Source organism: Cuculus canorus, chromosome 5 (genome assembly GCF_017976375.1).
Source record: "Cuculus canorus isolate bCucCan1 chromosome 5, bCucCan1.pri, whole genome shotgun sequence".
Classification (NCBI taxonomy): Eukaryota; Metazoa; Chordata; class Aves; order Cuculiformes; family Cuculidae; genus Cuculus; species Cuculus canorus.
Genome location: NC_071405.1, coordinates 42297275 through 42319170, shown reverse-complemented (window position 1 = coordinate 42319170; position 21896 = coordinate 42297275).

The following is a 21896-nucleotide window of genomic DNA, read 5'->3' as shown; positions in this document are numbered from 1 at the left end:
TTGTTTATGTCATAGAAATTATCTAGGGATAATCACTTTCATCAATATACTGAGGTTGAAGACTTGTTTCATAATTTCCTTTTTGAATCACTCCTTTAACTATCTAGAAAAAGTAGTAGGGGGTCTTTGAACAACTAGCTGTATAGCCATGCTATTCAGCTTCTCAGTAAAAGAGCTGTTTATTGTGTGTATTGTATTTTCTTTTCACTGCTTTTAATAGGTATAAACAACCTTTGTGTGGAGCATGTCTTGAAACTTGTGACCAGCTGGATGAGGAGCCTTCGTATCCCCCCCCCTATTTCAAGCCTGTGGAGAGGAGAGCATAACAGGTCCCATGACTGCTCCAGCCACTTCCTGCCTGCCAAGGAATGCTGGAAACAGAGGTCATTATTGCACAAGTAATTAAAGGTTCATCATCTCTACCTCTCTGATTGCTTAAGGCCATTGTAGTAAGGGACAAATACTCCTGCTTGCCCACTGTTATTTGTTTCCTGCTTGCTCTGTTTTTCTTGGCTTGAGAAGAGGAATTAGGAAGACTCATGAGTAGGATCTGGGAGTGCTGCGGTCTAATGCATTTGGCTGTGGCACTGGGTATGTTGTGGAACACTAATACTGAGAACTAGAGTGTCCTTCAGGGACCCCTCTCTTTCCTGCTTCTCCCTCAAGTCCAGACACCAGAGAGGATGGTTTCTCAAAAAGCAAGTCCAAATTGCCCAGGACCTCGCGCAGGACTGTCAAAGAAGCCAGGCTTGGTGATGTCTGTAGAGCTGTGCCTCTCAATGGCTAAAGTGCCTCCTGCCCTAACATTAGCAGGTATAGTGATTTTATTACGGCTGAGCTGGACTCCAAAATTGTGATATTGGCTTATAATGGGAGGGTTTCATATCGATTTTCTTGAAGAAAATCTTTTCTCCTTTCTGTGGTTTGAACTTGAAGTTCAGATTTTTGTATGTTCTCTCCATTATTGTATGCAAGAAATTACTTTCTTTGTCTTTTAAATAGACACTGAGACTCACATATGGTCAGAGGCCTTTTTAAAAAAAAAGAACCAAACATTGTGAGTCTTTGACAGAATCACAAGAGCAGGGCAGACTGAGCCACCACCAACAACCTGTCCCTTGAGATCTCAAGAGTCTTTACCTCTGGGAAGCACAGCCCACAGAAATGGTAAGTCATGTTGCTGTCCTTCAGTTTATCCTTCTGTGGATGAATGACCATCACCACCACCACCCAAGAAATGAGCCTTCATTATACTGACTCTCCTTGTGCTTTGAGAGCAGCAGAAGAAACAGAAAAGAATGCTGGCTTTCAGCCCAGTTGGTCCAGTAGCATTGTGAGTGAGCTTCACAGTATGGCTGGTACAGAACAGGCATTTCCCTACCTCCTGGGAGCATAAAAGGGGACTGAACTTGGACTGTGCTTGTTGCTTGCACCCCAGAAACCTCCTAGTTGCTGAAGACATTTTGTCCAGGAGAGCCTGGCTGCAGGGGCTTGGCTGTAGCTCAGGAGCACCTTGAAGGGTACTTGTTGGGTAGGCTGATGGAGTGGCTGATGGAGATGAACTGCTGAAGATGGGCAAGTGTGGACTGAGAAAGGAAAGGATGAAAGGGCAGCTGTGTTGACAGCCCTGTAGGAGCAGAAGAGGGCAATACCTCATCTCAAAAGGATTGAGGGCCCAGCAGTGAAATTGCCTGAAATGAGTGGCTGAGGCAGAAAAGAGCTGGTGAAATGCTTAAGTCAGGCAGACCTGAGGTTATTCTCTGTATATGTCTATGGGGGAGTCAAATAACTCCTTGGTCAGCCTGCAGTGGCTGTCTAATCAATGGCCCCAGTGCTGGTTGCAGCCCAGAATGCTCCAAGATAACTCTAACCCTGCCACAAAGCACAGGGGCGTTTCCAGAGGTCCCAGGGGCACCGGATCTTGACACGTGAATGCAGACCCCAGTGCAGCAGCCTTACAACAGACACTGCGTAATGGCCTGTTTTGAATTTGTATTTCATTTGCCTCCCATATGGGATCAGTTTTTCCCTTTCCTTTATTTTTTAATAGCGTTTTTTCCTAGTCATAATAATCAGCATTTCCCTGCCTGCCCTCTCTCCCTCCCTCCCAACCAACCCCCAGCCCGGTCTTCATTTTTCACAGCTGGCTTTGATTGGTTTCAGTCCTGCAGATGCTCCTTCGAACTGAGAAGAAGGGGCAAAGGTTCCCTTCCTTTTCAGCTTGAGGCAGACAGCCTTGCCAGAGGGGTGGGGAAGGCTTGCATGCTCCTGGATTAGCCAGCTCTTCACTGTGGCCCCAGCCAGCCTCTTGTGCTTCTGGTGAGGTTTGCCAAACTGCAAGATAATTTCTTTGCTGAAGGTCTGGAGAAGATCACAAGTTGTTGATGGCGTGCATGCCCCTTCTCTTGCGTTGTTCAAAAACAGCCATTCTTGCGAGTGAGAGGGCCAAGATCTCCGAACGCGTTGTGCTTGCAGGCTGTGGGTACAAAGGGCCGGAGCACATCTGTGATCTGCAAGGAGTGCGCTGAGACTGACTCATATTTCTGTGTCTGTGTGCCATCAGGCTTACGGCAACCACAGCCCCACGTGTCTGACTGGGCAAGGTACATGGTCTTCTGTACGGGACACGATTAATCTGTGCAATGCTGTGTAGCATGCCACCAGGAGGAACTGGCAAATGCGAGACTGAAAAGCACATTCGAGTCCCTGAATTGGCATGGGAAAAAAAATAATTACTGGATGGATAGGCAGACTTTCCTGATTTTTAGGGCACGAGTCAAACTCGAATTGCATGGCAGAAAGAAGAAACTTCTGTCAGAAGCAGCCAATCTGCAATTGCCCGATGTGGGGTTTCTAGCAACTTCCTTCAAAGCAGCTTGTGCTGGTCACTGCTGGAGACAGATGATTGAGTTGACAGTTGTTCGACCGATGTGTTATGGCTATTTGTGCTTTCCAGGCCCCATCCAAGAGAATGAGACATAGCATTGCACAAGACCAAAAGAAAGTAAATGTTTACAGGCACAATGCACATTTCAGCTTGTTAATGTTCCTGAGCAGTGAAAGAAATGAAACAATAATTAAAACAGGTCCCAAGTCTCAGTGTGTATCTTGGCTCAGAGCGCAGTCCTCTTGGAGTGCTGCCTCCGCGCCTCTCTGATCCCAGCCTGAGCAATACTGCTGGGCTGTTGCATCCAGGTCAAGGTCTTTCAGTTACTCCAAGTACATTGTCTTTCTGAGAACTGCAAAAGACTTTTGGTGAAATGGCTTTATGGTTTGTGATGTTCTTAGGCACTTGTTTCTTTCCCCATGCGCAGCAGCAGTCATGCAGGGATGTCCCCAGCTGCCTAGAAGGTGTTTGCTTGGGATATGCAAATTGTCAGTGTGGAGGAAATTATAGATGGATTTATTCCCATGAGAGGAGGCTGGAGAAAGTCGAAGAGCAGAAGAGAAGTGGGCATTTGAATCGTTTCTTCCCTGACTTATCCCTTTTTAATGGTCTAGCTTGTTTCTGTGCACACTCAGGGAAGCAATCTGGGTACAATGAAACCTGTCAGCTGTGCCAGGAGGCAGGCATTAGTTCCTATCTCTGCTCTCCTGCTCTGCGCACAACTTTGGTCACAGCAGAACTTGAAGGCTGGGATGTCTTGCTGGGATGTCTCCCTGTGATGAGGCAGGGATGCAAAGAAGAGAGCCTTTCCTTTTGAAAAGGGCCAGCTCTCTGTGGGGACAATTCTACATGAAGATCCCCGAGTGCTGATGTTCAAGGGCTTTACAAATCTCAGTGTGTGTTGGGAGGAACGAGAACTGGTGGCATCTGCTGGACTACTTGCTTGCAGCTCCCTATGTAGAGCTGTCCCTGCAGAGAGTTAGCTGTGTAGAGAGAGTTAGCTGTGCATGGAGAGTTGTCCTGGATCTTCTGTTCTGGTGGCTCTGCCCCCTCTTTTTCCAAGGAGAAATTTGGAGGGCCATGGTGAAGGGAGTTGTTTTGCATGAAAAGATGAAGCAACGGAATCTTTCTGTTTAGGATAAGGAAATAGGGAGAGAGCAGAGAGGTGATGCACCCTCTCACTAGAGATGCTCTGTGGCTGGTGGTACCTCCTCCTAAGCTCTGAAGCTCTTGTAACATCATCTTGGCCCTCATACCAACAGGAAAACTTATGCCACCCTGAAGACCCTGGCAAGAAGAAAGGTATTTTTAATATTGATCAGCCCACTTTGTGCATGGCACAGGAAGTCCAACCTCTATGCATGCATTGCGTTGGTCTCAGGCACAAACTTAAAATCCACTTTATGAGCTATAGGCCTAGCTGCTGACTCACTTGCATGACTTTGCCTGGTTCTCTCAGCTGAGCAGTGAGCTGTCTGAATAATATTCATTCTACTTGAAAAAATGTCCACTGAAGGTATAATGTTGAGGCTTCCTGTAAAGAACAGAACGAAGTCCAGAAAACATATGGTAACTTGTGCAACAGACTGTCTCTGAGAGCACAGCTACAGCGCTGGCTAGTGCCCGTATATGAGGCAGGACAACTGTCCACAGCCATTGCTGTGGGATTTGTTGTTTAGTCTATAATATAAAGGGTACTTTTAAGAGGTGGCAGCTACATGGCTCTTCTCATATATGACCAAGTTATTTAAAGGTTGTTATGGAGAAATGCTGACTTTCTATAAGGCAAGTTGCAACTTGCTTCTATGCAACGTTCTGTTACAGCTTTTCTCTATCTTTGGAAAAGCAGGTTTGATTTGACACTTGCTAGGACTATTCTGAAAGCAAATGATAATGTTTGAATGAAGTTGGATGGGAGAAAAAAATTGGCCAGAGTGCTTGTCAGTCTTTAAGTTATGAGGAAATTATTTTCATTAAGGATTTGATATTTGTGTTCCTCCTGCTGAGAAACAACTTATCACCAGTTCTAAGTTTTTGTGTACTTAAATCTCCTTAATAACTTGGGTAGTAGCTATTGTTGAGGGAAATAAAAAAAAAAACTAAGCACCATCATAAACGCTTACTGTTGTAGAGTGTGTAGGGAGTCTAGTCTGGCAGTTGAAGTCCCAAGCCTAGTTCTGTCACTGATGATGGGAAAGTTGTTTTGTCTTCTCTTTTCTGTTGAAGTTTCTGTGGATATAATACAGAATGGGCACGATGACATTTCTCTAACTGAGAACTATGAAAAATCTTCCTATAAAGACTATCTGCTTGGTCTTTTTGGAGTAGTAAAGGCTCCAGAAAGAGCCAGCTTTTCAGAAGTCTCTTTTTTTTTTTTACAGAATGCTTGACACAAAAGCCGTAATTCTGGGATTTTAGTTCCCTTGTTAAGTCCTCATGCTTTCAAATTTTTGGAGCTAATTTTCATTGACAATAGGAACATTCCTTGAAAAATGCTGATGTAATGAAGTACGTGCTACTTGAGATTAAAAGATTTATTTAGTGACTCCTTTTTGAAACTTTTGCAAAGTGTCTTAACATTTTTATGTTTCTCCAACTGCCAACAAAATCACATTGCAGCACACAGTTTGCAACATTAGTCAGATTTTGACACTGGCTCACGCAAGAGGCAGTTTTCACAGTCAGGAATCATAAAACATTAAAGAAATTGCCATTATTTGAAAACTAGACACAGTTCGGTGAAGCAGATGGACTTGCTAACAGTGACTTAGGAGGTCTGGAGCACAGCTGTGTTGACACGGATTATAGACAATCAAAATTGTATATAAAGTGCATGCCATAGTTTTAGTTTTAAGCATATTGCTAACATTTAATGAAGTATGTAACCTCATATGGTTTATGTATTTTTGTACTGTAGCTGCAAGTTATGCTAAGGCCTTGACTAAACCAACCTTTCCAGAAATCTCTACTGCTATTTGTAATGCAGGCATACAGACTGAGAGTGCCAATAAACCTTTGATTGGATCTTGATTAGTGTAAATATTTTAAGCCTAGGGAGCTCCTTACAGCTTTTAACTGTGTCCACATCAGAGATAGAACCCCTTAGCTTCAGATTATTTCTGAAGAACAACTGGAGTGTGTTTGGACTGGCTTGTGAAGATCAGGGATAGGGATATTTCCTGAAGCCCCTGGCTGGCTTGTTTGCAACACCATCCCAATAAAAATTAAGCCCTTCAGACACAAACTTAGGAAAGGAAAGAAGAAAACAGAAGTCTGGTATGTTTCACAACTGTAATCTCTGATCCCAGGAGAAAGGCTGGGTAAGAAATGCTGTGATCTTTCTTGCTGTGATCTTTCTTACATGTCCATCTGTCTGTCTTCAAAGTTTTCAGCTATTTCTATTTTACTAGTCAGGTCTCTTGGATTAAGTGAGAAAGTTGCCTAATTGTTTTAGTGCATTGCTTTATCTGATAGGTTCCTCTATGAAGCAAGCAGACAGGTGATGTAGGAGCATAGTGTACAATCAAGCAGAAAACAGCATGGGTTGGGGGCCCGAGGAAGGCGTAACGAAGCATAGTATGTTGCAATAGTATCTAGGTGGGTGAGACAGAACAACACTGAGTTCTCCTCCTGGCTCTGGTGCATGATAGCATCTGGTGCCTTAGTATGTGTTTTGGTGGCAAAATTTGCAGATGAAATGTTCTGAACATACATAACTTCTGTGTGTTAAAAGAGACAATGCAACTCCAACATGGGGACTACCTTCTTTCAAAATAATTCTTTGTGGGAATAACCCTCCTGTTCCGCATTGGTACCAGCACTTGCTAGGAATTCTGTCAATGAGCAAACATGAACTGCAAAGGCACGCAAGGAGAAATAATAAAGGAAAACATCCCATAGCTTCTGCCCTTCCTGCTGTGATGACAGTCTGCAGTGTCTTCTCCTTGCAGATGGCTTCTTCAAAGTAAAGAAAGTGAACATAATTCTGTAGGTTGGACCTAAATGGAGAACAAATTACTTGTATTCCCTCCCACACTGCTCTGTCTAGACTCCACATGTTACAGACAGCCATAGGTTAGTACTACTACTGCTACCAGGAGTGGCTCTTACGTACCACCAAAGGGAAGGAATTCAATCTGTCATACCTCAATTTTTAACTGTGAACAATTTCACCTCTCAGAGTAGGTCTTCTAAAGCATTAAGGGCCAAGAGCTTCTTTCCCACCCATTCAAGCTTGCCCTTTTCCCAATATAGTTCGTGTCTTTGGTGAGCATCATCAGAGCCTTTCATCTTCATTTACTTGTTGGCTAACATACCTGAAATATCATCCTGGTTCTTGGTAGCTCCTTGGCTTGGGTTGTCTTTGCACAGCAACAACTGGAGAACAGGGGCCGATATCCTGGTTTGTGTTTCAGACTGGCAGACATTCGGCTCCTGCTGCAGCTTCAGCTTTCAGTGAACCTCTTTTTCTCCTTGTCCAAACTCCACACATGCAGGCACTTTCCAAAGCCACATGCTGTTCTGCAGATGTCTGAGCTTTACTATCTCTTGCCTGCCCCAGGTGTTGTTTTGGTGGCCTCTGGCTTAGCATTCCAGGCCTTTCTGCCTCCACACCTTTCTCTATGGCATATTTTGGTTTTTCTGTCCTATCAGTAGTGTTTAAGCATTGTCCATCCACCACAAAGTTTGTGCTGGGTTGGCTGACTCCTAACCACTTTACCAAGGTGCTTCTCTCTGACTGCTGCAGGTACCAGGCACAGTCCAGACCTTTCTCAGAGCCTTAAACCTCCACACTGCAAACTGGGCGGTTTAAGGCCCTAACTTCCTCTGATTTTTGCATAAATTGAGGCAGATTCTCAGGAAAGCCTTGTCTAAAACTGTGTTTTCCCAGAAGTTTTTTTTTTATATATATATATATTATTTGTTTCAGTCTTCCCTTCTGCATATCTTAGTTTTGTTTCGGCCCTCCTATCGCATGTTGATTGTTGTTACTTGGAGCACGAGTGCTAGGAAGTGTCTACTCCACCGCTTGACTTCTCAAAGAACTCCAGAATATGCCTATGCAACATGAACCTCTCTATTTTTAGTGGGGCCTGTCCAAGGTATGGTTTCCTATGGTCATCTGACCTAACTGGATCACTGTTACACCTACTGGTGTAACTGTGCTGTAAACACTTAAGAGACTGATGCCATTACTGCATGATGACATTTCTCTGGCTCTCCAAATATTTCCTCTGACTTGTATTTTCTGTAACGCCATTTTTCTCCTGTTCTCTATGGCTTACTATACGTTTCTCTGCTTTTTCTTTTCTTCCTCTTGTGCAGCTAACTTTGCAACATGCAAAAAAGTGCACAACTGTCAAATATTATTGTAGAACTTGCTGTGACTACCTATCCATTTTGCTGCAAACATGATAGTTCTCTTCACTTTCCTTGCAGAGTAAAACTGTTAATCAAAGAAGAAATCTTATTAAAAAAGAATCCTGTCAGCCTTTGAAACATGCAGTGCCTGGATTTGTGGTTCCCATAAAATTGCATGTCTCCATCCAGAGTTAAGAGATAATTATTGCCTTAAGTGGCAGAACAAATGAAAAATGGTGGGACATTGTCTACCTCTACTGCACATGTTCTGAGGCTCACCATTAATGTCACACCTGTGACTGTGTGCCTCTGGTGCCAGTTTTTTATTTTTAAGCAGAAATATTATTTCCTAATCTCAGTAAAACAATCCAGACAGTGCTTTGTGGTATAAATACTGTATCTTTTCCTTGGCTGCATTTGCTGGAGTTCTGGCTCTGTGCATTAAAGGTTCACTTTTATTGATTTACAGTCTCTTGGTTACACTCTGCTGGTTAAACTGCTGCATTATCACAGAGCTTGTTGTGATGCCTGTAGAGGGTGACATATACATATTTGCATAATGGTGCTAATCATGGAATGGTTGGGACTGGAAGGGACCTTAAATATCATCTGGATCAAATCCCCCCTGCCATGGACAAGGATACCTTCCCCTGGATCAGGTTGGTCAAAGCCCCATCCATCCTGGCCTTGAACACCTCCAGGGATGGGGCATCCACAACTTCCCTGGGTAATCTGTTCCAGTGCCTCACCACCTTTCACAGTGAAAAATTGCTTCCTAATATCTAATCTAAATCTACCCTTTTTCAAGCTTAAAGCTCTTACACCTGGTCCTATCACTATCCTCCCTGATAATGAGCCTCTCCACATCTTTCCTACAGGCCCTCTCACCCCCCTTGACCTGCTGGCTATGCTTCCTTTGGTGAAGCCCAGGATATGTTTGACTTTCTAAATGTTTCTAAATATGTTTCACCTCCTAAATTGTTTATGTCCTGCTGTGTTGTCCCTCCAACAGATATTGAGGTGGTTGAAACCCTCATGAGACCAGGGCTTGTGAACACAAGGCTACACTTACCCTGTCTATAGAGGTCTTCATCTTGTTTAATTACAGAATCATAGAATGGTTTGGGTTGGAAAGGACCTTAACGATCATCTAATTCCATCCCCCTGCCGTGAGCAGTGACACCTTCCACTAGATCAGTCTGCTCAAGGCCCCATCCAACCTGGTCTTGAACATTTCCAGGGAGGGGGGCATCCACAACTTCCCTGGTCAATGTGTTCCAGTGTCTCAGCACCCTTATCGTGAAGAATTTCTTCCTAATGCCTAGTCTAAATTTTCTCCTCTCCAATGACATGACAGAGAGAAATGCAGGTGAGTCTTTGGGAGGGGAGAGGAAAAAAAAAAAGATACATTTACCGGCAGCCCTAGACAATAGCAAAGCTGATGCTGATGCAACTGGAAAGTATGTGGTCACTTTTGGTCTAACCATCTAGCAGAGTTTGCTCAGCATGCCCTGGCTCCCTCCAAAGACTTACTTATGGCATAGCGTAGCCCAGGTAACAGTGCCTTTTGAAGCTTCTTCTGTTCAGTAGCATTGCAGCCTGTACCAGGGATCCTTAAAGAGCAGTCATGTCTGGATCAGGTAAATTAGGATGGTGACACAAAAATTAGCAGAGTGTTGATCAGCTGAATGGCCCTGCATGTAATCCATTCTTTGCCTTTTCTGCCTTGCTCAGCGTAACTTGAGAATTCGATCTGATCTCCTCTGTGGCCTATAAAATCATAATAGAGCTTTAGTGACGCCTCTGTAATTAACATTGACTTGAATTGTACACTTCAAGCATGACTTAAAACACTTATAAGTCATGAAAAATTATACTGTATCTTCCCCAACTTACACCAAATATTCTTTGAGTACCAAATTATATTTCTGTGAGAGATTTTTTGTTGTTGCTTTTGGAAGTAGGAACTAAAAAGGTCTCTGCCATGCAGTCTATGTATACAAAGATAAATTTTAAAAAGGGTTTGTCTTAAGCTGCTAAGAAAATGCATCTCTAAACCTCTTCTGACTGTGGTATCTGTCCACTTCTTGGATTTAATTTAAAGCTTATTGACCATGACAGGAAGACTCCAGTTACTTCACAAAGTTTTGGTGAGGAATTCTTTTGCACTGTCCGTCTAGCATTCAGCTCCCCTTTGCCGAAAATAATGAAAAATATTGATGTGGAAGGAATGCGTCTCATTTCCTAGAAGTTCCTCTTTGTCCTCAGTTTACATTGAAATTGCTGTGTGAGCCATTATACTCATTAGAAATACGCAATGGCAGGCTGGAGAACTAGACTGATTCAGAGATGGAGAGTGATAGCTCTGACAATGGTCACCAAGTTCCAAAAAGGCAATCCCTATTAGATGTTCCAGAAAAAAAAACCAACCCAAAGCTTTGAGGACTTTGGAATACGTGAATATGGGTCCACATGTGCTAAGGGATTTATATCCTTCGAGATATTCGGAACTTATATGGAAAAAGTCCAGAGCAACCTGCTCTGAGTTGGCCTTGCTTTGAGCAGGAGGTGGAGCTAGGTGATTACTAGAGGTCCTTTGCAACTTGAAATAGTCTGTGATACTAAGGTGTACCATTTTTTGAGATGTAGGGCAAGAATGTTATGAGACTGAAAATAGTAGTTAATTGCAAAGTTGCACAAAGTTACAAAATATAGTTGACAAGTACAATGAATAGGAATGAATTGCTTAGTGCTGTAAGGATATGGGAGAAAGGAGCTAGATAAGAAGTTTTTGATTTATGTTTGGAAAACCTAATGTCTAGAGGTGAAAGGCTGGTAAGAAAAGTAGAGGTATTGTCTGTGGGTTTCCATTCACTTTGCAGGTGTGTCCTGTTGGAAGGACCTTTAGCAGTCAAAAAGGGCTGAAACATATAGCAGGACTCTTCAGACTGGGAAATTGTGAGCTTGTCCTTTTTTTTTTCACATGAACATATCTCTCCATGATGAGTCTCTGGTCTGCGATTTGACTACAGGAACAGACAGTGGAGATGAAAGAGTAGAAGGTATGATTTTGGCTGGAAACATAAACCCAGGAAAGCTGCTCAGGGCTGTTTATGTTATAGGTGAGGCTCTTCCTTGTTTCTGTTCTGACTTCACCTTATCAGTGGGGAAGCGTGAAAAGAACTTCCTTGGCAGGGACAGATGGAACTGTATGCAGAAGACAAGAAGGTCATTAAAGTATACATGAATTGAGCATGGCTGAGGAAATGCAGGGCCAATCTGTAAACCTTAAGGATGAACTTCTTCACACTATTTCTGTTATTACACTCTATTTTCATTTTGTGCTTTTGCACATTTGGTCTCTCCTTTTAAAAGAAACTTTTAAAGTTTTCTAGTGATGTGGAAGATTTTTTTTTTCCTTTAAAGAAAATAGTCTGCAGAATAATCTTCTCTCCTAGGCAAACAAGTGTCTTCTTCAGAATAAAATATGCATACACTGGAAAATTCCATTGACGTGGGTAAGAAAAGCATACTTGGCTTGGGCCCCTCTCGACATCATCTGATATACAGTATTATGTTATCCTTAGATGGTCTGTTATTGTCCTCTTCCTCCTGAGCAGCGTGCCAGTAACCATATGTGTACAAACAGCTTAAAATGTATATGGAACTCTCTGCTGGCAGACTAACAGTGTGGTCAAGTGGACAGCAGGCTCAAGTTGAGCACAGTACCTGACTCTGTGACTGCCCAGCCTCAAGCAAGTGACTCTGTGTCTGTCTTCCCTTTCCTGTCCTCTGTCTGTTTACACTGTGATCCTTCTGAGTGCTTCTACCCTGTGAGATGCAGCACCCTGCGGAAATGCCCAAGGTTGCTCCAGCACTTGGAGGGATGTAGTTTTGTCATTGTGATGCTGCAGTTGAGCCAAACAGCTCAGGAAGCTGGCTGAGCTTGGCCACGGGCCATGCTGATGTGGCTCTCCTGTTCTTCAGAATGATGTTGTCTCCTCCATATGGGCCTACATCACACTGATTGGATGTCCCAGCTGGTTTAGAGTCAGCTCAGATAATCTCTGTGAGGAACTAGTGCTCCTAAGCATGTGTATCCCTGGTAAGGTGGTAGGTGATCCTCCTGGACTCTCCATTTATTGGCTTAGTCTTCCAGACATGTGTATGTGCTAGGCTTGATGCACCTTGGCTTGTCCTTCACTTAACCTGCATAGCAGAGAGCAATGTCAGAAGGCATTGTCAATTCCTTTACCATCATGAAAACTATAAATTGTACCTGAACTCCCTCTGTATGCCTACCTTGAAAGCTTTAGTTAAATCCAGGGCAGCTGCTTGCATAGGATACAGATAGCTTCATAAAAACATTGGCCTCTATTGATAGTTACTGGACATCAGCACCAAGATGGGGGAACAACACCAATTGGTCCTTGCCAGACATTTGGTAAAATGCATGTGTTAAGTCATGATCGGAAGAAGCGTAGCTACTGCACCCAAAATCTGAAAATATTTTGCCTCTATTTCCATTACATGCATACAAGATGATTAATGGACAAGAAGGAGTGTTTAGTGTTTTTGTGTTGAACCTGTGACTCTGTCCTTCAGAACCATTTATTTTACTGGTACCAGATCATAATGGTGGGACTTTTACAAAATCTGTGTGTGCGTATAAAATGCCTGACTGTAGAATGGTCTCTGTAAAGTAGATCCTCGGATGTATAGTGTACAATAGAGCTTCCTCACCGTCAGGAAGGACTTGCATGGAGTTCTTCTTCTTGGACTTGCTTCTTCATGAACTCCCATAGACTGCCAGCAAGATACAGCAAGCTTCTCATACTGGTGTGGTATTTCCTTGATGGCTGCAGCTCTGAACCTGCAAAGGGCTCGTTGGTCTTTCTTAGACAATACTGTTAGTTTCCTGCTTCAGAGCGGGCCTAAGTCACAGGCCCAGTAAGATCTCTGCTAATTAGTCAGCAATTAAAATGTACTGGATTTATGCTACTAAATTAACTGGAAAGACAATTTGGTATTTTTAACAGGTGTCAAAAATGCCTTGGGTACTGGATTGCTTTTTATGAGCCTGGCTTGAATGCAGCATTTTCCAGACGACAAATTAAAATCATCCAGTGCCACTGTGCTTGATTGTCTTGGTTCAGAAGTAACCACTGTCCCCTGCTTTCAGGGAAAGGTCTAAGAGTTAGTGCAAAAAATATTATAACCACTCTATTTGGGCTGCTGCTTTTAAAGCAATGTAACTTCTCACCATGATGAAGTAACACCGATATCTCAGCCGAGAGTATGGACGTGATCTGTGCGCGCTCAGAATGAATCTTTATGCTAGAAACACATCTACACAGAGTATGCAACATGCAGTGATCTTTCTAGTCCAGACCAAGCACTGATTAGGATTGGCCTATACACAAACTTGCATTTATTGAATGGAATTTGTTGTTAAAGAACTCCAGTTCAAAACCCTGCATAATACTCTATGAGTGAATCAGGAAGTGGCTCAGGCCAAACTGACCCTATTCAGATAGATCTTTGCCCTGATGTAACTCAATCAGTGGAAAATTCTGCGTCAAGTGACATATTAAATTGATAGCTAGACCAGAATATGTGTTACCGGGTTTTCAACCTGCCTGGAAAAGCAATGGAGATTACAAAGTACTATATGAAATTTGGAAGGGTTTCGTCCTGCTCAGTTTTGTACTTGTGTTGTGCTTTCATGGCACTGGGATGAATGGATCATGGGAGATGCTTAAATGTTTTGTCCACAATGTGTGCGTCAGAGCTGTGAGGTTTAGCATTTCCCCATGGATGACGGCTGCTAGACAGAGCTAAGAGCAGTGTTGCACAGTTCAGTGAGGACAGAGACGATTCAGGCAGGGGAGATGACTGTTCTTAGTATGGTGGGAATGTGAGGGAAGAGTCCTCTGTGGCACAACCCATCTGCTTTTACTTAATTCTCCCTTTCATATTCCACAGGGTTTTAGTTGCTGTTTGTTGTTCTCATCATCTGGACCTTCCTCTGGGCTTTGTAAGCACCGGAGACAGCCGTCCCTCTGCATTTGGAGACTCTCCTCTCCCTCCAGGTGGGAGTGTGGCATGCTCCATCTGCTGCAACTGGGAATGCGAAGCCGCAGTTTCCACCAGGGACTGGCATTTCATCCTTTCCCCAGGAGAGCAGCCCATGTTGCCTCTGCATTTCGGTACATCTAGGGAGGGGAGACCACTCCCACAGAGCAAACGCATCTTGATCTAATGTGCATTGTGCATCATTTGGGTCCAGAGTAATTCTCTTCCACTTGTATTTCAGGGTTTTCTCCCTACTCCCACATACAATGAGTCACTTATGGAATCCATGGATTCCTCATGTTTAGTTATCATTGCTTTGACCTGTTCAGGTCCCCCTGAAACCAGTGGAATGCTTTCCATTGACAAAAAAGTAGTTGAGTCAGGCATTTGAGTAGCAGTGCCAGAGCTTAAGGGAGAGAGCTGGTGGGTGCTTCTGAAAAACATGATTGTCCCACATGCTTTGTGAAGTGAGGAGAGACCAATGAGGGGGTGGAAACATTTCTGTAATGAATACTAAAGGTCTTCCCCAGACACTAGCTCCCTCATCTGCGATGAAGAGACCATGTAGGAATGAGGAAGTTCTCACACATCACCAGAAGCAGAGCTGAAATGTGAAGAGCAGCCTGTTTCCAATCAGGTCTCACACCGCGCTCTGGCCCCACTGCTCTTTCAGGATGCACAGATTGCCTGCCATCCCAACATCCTTTGGGTGGGCAGTCAGAGGCAAAGGGTATCAGTAGCTCCTGCTCTTTGCAAGCAGTGGCCAGAAGATTGCTTGTTTATGTTGTGATTTCCACTGGACCACCCTTAACCATGCAACATGCTTTCCTAAAGTGTGTATTGATTGCCTGCTGTGTGTTAGGAAGGCAGATGTTGTCCAGTGGCCTGGGCTTAGAAAGGCAGGCGAGACTTCCAGGAGAAAAGAGAAGACTCTGTGTCCTGTTTCCTGATGAGTTTCTCTTTTATAATGGACAACTCCAGTTTATTCAATGCAGTCCTTATGGGTAATGTTTTCTCAAACTTTTGTTTTCCTTCAGACTGTTTCCAGCCAGTGCACATCTTTTCTGAAGCTCACTGTCCTGAGACTTGATGGAACGCTCTGGCTAAAGTTTTGCCATGCTGACCAGAGCAGAAAGGGTACTGCGTGTTGGTTTATAGACTAGACTCATGTTTTTACAGTCCGGGAAAACATTTATCCTTTGTCTGAGACAGTGAGATGTAGTTGACTCCTGTTCAGCTTGCAGTCCACCTCAACTGCCTCCATAATTTTCTGAGGAATTCTGGGCAGTTTTTCCTCATCCTTATCTTTACTGAATGGGATCCATTTTTTTGGGAAGGATTTCCCCCACTTTGCTAAGATCAGAATTCAAACCTGTCTTCAGGCAGTCCTTCCCAGCTACATAGCCACTGCATATTTTACAAGCATGTGATCTATTTAGTGGCACAGGTTGTTAGAGAAAACTTTGAAGAAAGCTGGACTTAAAACAAACACAATATAGCCCTGCTGGGTTAATCCCTCCATTTTGACAGTGACCCACTGATAGAGTCTAAGTATTGTATTTCCAGACAGTTTTGCATCTGCTATGTGGAAGTTTATTTGAGGCAATTTATTTGATGTCTTATGAGGAAGTAATGCATCTAAAGCTTTACAAGTCAAGGAATGTCATGTCAACAGCCTCTCTGCTATCCACGTGGACCGTCACAGAGGCAAATTAGCTTGGTTGTGTGCAATTTGTTTCTGGTTAAATCCACATTAGCCGAAGACTTTGCTTTGTTATCTTCTGTGCTTACGAATAGTTTGTGTTATTTATTCATTATTTATTTATGCTTCAGACTTTTTATTCTGGGAATAATAACTAATGTGACTCTTTCACAAGTAGACAAGCTTGCTTAATTTAGGGTATGAAGTTTGCTTTATTCTTTCTATTGTGCACCTCAGCCACGTTTGACAACAGACACATAGTTAATTGCTAATTGTTTCATCCAGTTCACTAAATCCTGTGAGTTCATGTACGTGAGGTCCTGCTCCTTCCCTGTTTTAGGTAGAGGTACTACCCCTTTGCTATTAGTTTTAGCTGTGCTTCTTGTATCTGTTTATGATAACTGATGCTCAGTGTCTCACAGATGCAGCATAGGGAGAAAGCTGCATGAAAAGTAGCATAGAGATGGTGCAGTGCATGGAAGTTGGGCAACAATAACAGCCTCAAAAAGCTCTCTTGGAGGTAAGTGTAGCAGCCTTTTCTTCTGAATGAAGTAAGTAAATCGGGAAGTGCAGGTTGAAGGGAGAACTTGTAGCAGCCTTTTGGCTGAAGGCATTTAAACATGGTGATGACCCCGGATGCTGTCTAGGGCTCTAACTGCAGTCCAGAGAAACTGAGGCCTCTGAGTCCAGACTGGGGAATGGGCAAACAGAGATTACCTTGATGTCTCTCTGAGTAAAGTGATTCTGGCTTTTTTGAAACCTTCCCCAAGGGAAAGATTGTCCCCAGTTTTGGTCTGCCTGGGCGCTTTTCTGATTGTTGCAGTGACTGGAGATCCTGTCTAGCCTGGAGGTCCTGATTGGAGGAGCCCTGGGTCAGACGGGATTTTTAACCACTGGCGTAACAAAGAACACCTCCTTTGACGTGTTTCGTTGCCTGAATCGGTCTGCAGTTTCCCACCTCCTTTGTTTTCCTGGTCATGGTAGCTGGAACCAGATCTTCTATTCAACAGGGGATATTTGCAGGGCCAAAACCTGAATCTAAAAGAGATGAAGAGACATCTACAGAGCCCCAGCTCAAAAAAGTTGTCTGGGGATTTGCACTACACCCAGTCTTCTAGGAGCTGGAATAATACATACCTTGTCAGGCAGTAAATCAAAATCCTACACAGAGAGAATCTTACCATGCTGTTTCTTTTTGTAGACGGAAAGACTTTTGGCCTCCTTCTTGCCTTATCGAACTTTCTTATTCTTCTGTATCGTTGGTGATTTTTGGTTCTGTTCTTTCCCTCTACTGCCACATCCCAAAGTCATTGCTACCTGTGCTGTGGCCAAGCAGAGAAGGTACAGAGTGGACTTTCTGTCTGAGGTCTCACAAGCCCTTCTTGTGAGTTTAGGATCCATTCCCAATCTCAATTCCAGGTTTTGGCCCAGCTCCAAAGCCCATGAGGAAAAGCCAGAAATATAGTTGTTGCAAAGCTCTGGGCCAGACAAGCCAAATAAAGGGATAATCATTTAGGAGAAAAAAAAATATAGAAAACAACTCAGTCCTCCGATTAATTTTGCTGTGGGAATCCCCATAGTCTTGAGTTTCTGGGCCTGGCCTTGTTTTCACTTCATCCTCCCTCTCTGAAGAGCCTTTTCATCCTTAATTGCAACTATAAATAAATCATCGTAGCCAGAAGTAGTATTTTTTCCAAGTCTACAACCCTACTGTCCAAACCCTTCAGTTTCCAGGAATTTGCTTCTTCTTACCCAGAACTTGGGACAAAGAAGTAAAAATCATAGTCAGCCTTTATACTGCTAGCTCCAGGCTAGAGAAGTTTTCCTCGAGGTGTTTCTATCCTAGATCCAGACCTGACCTGCAAAACAACACGAAGACTAGTGCATTGGCACCCATCTGTCTCCTTGGACCAGTGGCTCCAGACCTCTCCAAGGCAGCCCTGTGAGAGTGATTTGGTCTCCTGAACCTCTTCCCTGTAGGCGTATCCTCAGGAAGCAATCAAATATTGAACATAGGGGACAGAACACAACAAATCAATTGAACTGAGGAAAGACCCTGCCCTTATGCTACCCGTATGTGAGCACATGGGCTTCTGTTAAATTTAGTATCTCACCTGCTGGTTAAACAGCCGATATTGGGGAAAGCAGTGACAGAGAGAGAAGCTGCAGCCACAGCCTAGATGAAAAATCTCCATGTGGCTTTGGACATGTCTTGGGTAGCACATGCTGGTCTATGCTGCTCTTGTTACCTGGCACTGGCTCAGCTAAGTCAAAATTTGTATGTCAGCTCTTCACTTGCAGTGGCAGGGTGCTTCGGTCTGTTGCAACCTCAAAGAGCTTGCCCAGAGGAGCAAAATGCTCTCCCTTGGACTGCATCAAAAAGGGGATTTATTTGAGTTCGTAGTGCAGTCTGCAGTGCCTGAAAGTCACTTAAGAGATCCAAGACCTGCCCTTGCAATGCTGCTGAATCTCTGCTCTTAGGTTCACTTTCCCCAGCCCAGAGGCATGTGGTGGATCTGTACTGTGGGCCAGACACAGCCCAGCTGTGCTGGGTGTTGGGAAGGGGACTGAAAGCCTTTTGTGTGAGATAAGTGAGTGCTTAGTTATCTCCAGAACTAGCAGCCCAGAAGGCCAACTGTATCCTGGGCTGCATCAAAAGAAGCGTGGCCAGTAGGTCGAGGGAAGTGATTCTGCGCCTTTATTCCTCTCTTGTGAGACCTCATCTGGAGTATTGTGTCCAGTTCTGGAATCCTCAACGTAAGAAGGATATGGAACTGCTGGAACGGGTGCAGAGGAAGGCTACAAGGATGATCAGAGGGCTGGAGCACCTCCCATAGGAGGACAGGCTGAGAGAGTTGGGGTTGTTGAGCCTGGAGAAGAGAAGGCTAGGGGGATACCTTATAGCACCTTCCAGTACCTGAAGGGGGCCTAGGAGAAAGCTGAGGAAGAACTTCTTACAAGGGCATGTAATGACAGGACGAGGGCAAATGGCTTTAAATTGGAGGGGGTGAAGATTTATGTTACACATTAGGAAGAAATTCTGCACACTGAGGATGGTGAGGCACTGGCACAGCCTGCCAAGGGAAGTTGTGGATGCCCCATCCCTGGAGGTGTTTGGAGGGTTGGATGGGGCCTTGGGCAGCCTGATTTAGTGAGATGTGTCCCTGCCCGTGGCACAGAGGTTGGAACTAGATGATCTTTAATGTCCCTTCCAACCCAAACGATTCTATGATTCTGTGAAGAAGTTGAACTGATATTGGTCATAATTTCATAATGTGCTTTCTTTTCTGCTGGTGAAATACTTCACTTCATTGACACGTGGAGTCCTGCCTGCTTGTGCGAATGAGTCTTTAAGTAAAGGGTGAGCAAACTGAGAGTGAAAACTGCCTTGTAAAGATAGCATTGTAGTCCTTGTTTCAGTCTAATTCTTTCGTTGTCACAGGGACATGTGTGATGGTGGTAGTTATCCTTGTGGATTGCCCTCTTGTTCTTCAAAGATCATTAAACACAATTACAGGAAAAAAGATCTTTGTTTCTGAGCAACACTCAGCTTTTATATGTGTTCCACATTTTTCTTGAAAATGCTTTACCAATTGTAGCTAATTTTAAACCGTTTTGTTGGCATGAATAGAAGCCAGCCCTTTTTCTGCCTACTGATTCCCATTTGTTTTTCATGGGAATTGAGTGTCTGGAACCTTAAGTCACCTTTTAAACATGCCAGCTCAGAAAACATTTGCTTCTATGGATTTCTTGCTGCTTAGTGTCTCTGGTTAAACCCCTCCCATTTGGACAGTGATAGTAAATTCCTAGGGGCCTCTATGAGGGCTGAATTTCACATGTCTAAATGAAGAGAGGCTCTGTATTACTGAAACCCATCTTCTTCCCTCAGCTCTGCTGCTGGAGACCCTTAGTTGATTGTGAACAAATTAGTTGCTCTACTTGTGGACCTCAGCTGGCCTACGTCCTGAAGGGGAGTGGAACTGCCTTCCTTTGCCAAGGGGCTTTCAGAACCAAGAGAGTGATGTGTTTTTGGAAGGACTGGGCTTAGTGTCACAATAAAGGAAAGAAAAGATGGAGTTTCAGAGCCAGCAGCAGAGGGAGGAGGTATGGTCTGGGCAGGGACTGGATGAGCAGTCAGCAGCAGCTGAGGACTAACTGAGATTTGTCCCTACAGTGTACATACATCTAGGCATGGACCTATTGCCTGTATTTATTTGCAAAGTACCCTTTTGATCAGTGAGGCTTCAGTAAGAGTAGTGTCGTCCAGCAAAGGCCTCTGTTTAGAGGATGTAGGCTTTCTAAGCTAGTAGAGGCTATGAAAAAATAATACGAAAAGGTAGTAGAAGCCTTCTAAGGAAAACAGAGGAAGAGCAAAAACCAGTTAGGAATGGAAATTATTTCCCATGGTGAATTATGAATGAAAAGAATGTGGTCCTGTGTTTTGAAAATTCCTGAAGCATTTTTCTGCCATCAGAAATGCTAAAACCTAAAAGAAATTAGTTAAAAAGAAATAAATAAGATTGTAAGCAGCTCCTCCCTCCAGGAAATGAGATCCTCCATCTCCCTTTTCTATGAAAATATGTATTTAGAAAATAAACTGGTTTTCTGTTTGAAAATAAAACAAACTATCAAATATAAAAGGTTGACTAGCTCTAGCAAAGTCTGGTCTTGTGCTTAAGGCACTGGTTTTGGACTGAGAGAACTGGGTTTAATTTCCACTTCTGCTACAACTTTTCCTGCTTAACCTTGGGCTAATCCTTTAATCTCAGTTTGCCTCTGTTCCTCATCTGTCAGATGAGGCTATGACTTTTCCCACCTCACAGAGGTGTTATGAGAGTAAACACATCCTCTGTGGCCTGCGCCTCACCTTCCAGCTTGCTCCTCTCCTGGGGCAGGGGGAAGGGAGGGGCATGGTCCATTCTTTGGGAGCCGCTGATTTCTCTCCCTCCATGGCCATTGGATGAACCAGTGGAGGGATAAGGCTCCAGTAGTAGCCCAGCAGGTCCTATGTGTCTGTGGGGAGCGACGATATGAGGGAAGAGAATATGATAAGCATGTGTGAATAATGTGAAGGAGAGATTTGTTGTCTTTCTGTCTTGTTTTGTCTCTTTTTCCTATGATTTCCTCGTGCCTGTTTCCGCCCCTCAACCCAGCACTCATGAAGCATCTGTAACACTCTAACAGCCCAAGAACTAGCCCCGTGTTGGGATGGCTGCTTCCTGAATTAGTCTCCATTTGCAGCAATTACCTTCTTTCCTTTCAAGCCAAATGTTTCTCTGAGCCCGAGGCCCAGATAATTTTTTGTCAGATCTCATTGCACTGGGCAGCCCTCCCCTTCCATACGGGAAATATAGAGATGCCATTCAGGCACCTCTAATCCTGCTTTCACTGCTGCACTCGTTAAAAACATTCCTGTATTTATTTTAATTTTATTCTCTCCTCCCCACCACCTTTTCTAAACAACACTTGCATTATGCTTTTAATTGCCTTTACATTTCCACTTGTGTAATTTCTCTGGCATCTACATAAGCCGTAGGCAGAGTGCACAGTGCTGGGAGCCTTGCACATGGTCTGTGGGCTCACTATTGACTCAGTGGCATGCTATGAATGAGTCAAAGATCCGTAGGGATCGCTGGGGTGGAGGAAAGGGCGGAAGGATCAAAAGCAGGATCGGAGGGGGAATGAGAGGGGAAAAGTCAGAGAGGCAAATGCCTCCACTCTCCCTGTGTGTCAGTGGAACATCTTATCTTTGCGCAAGGAAACACACCTTTAGCTAGGAACGAGGAAGCCAGGCTGTCCTTCCAGGGTTTGGGGGCAGTGATAGCATCATGGTTCCATGAGCACGAGCCATTATATGGGCATTATACAGGC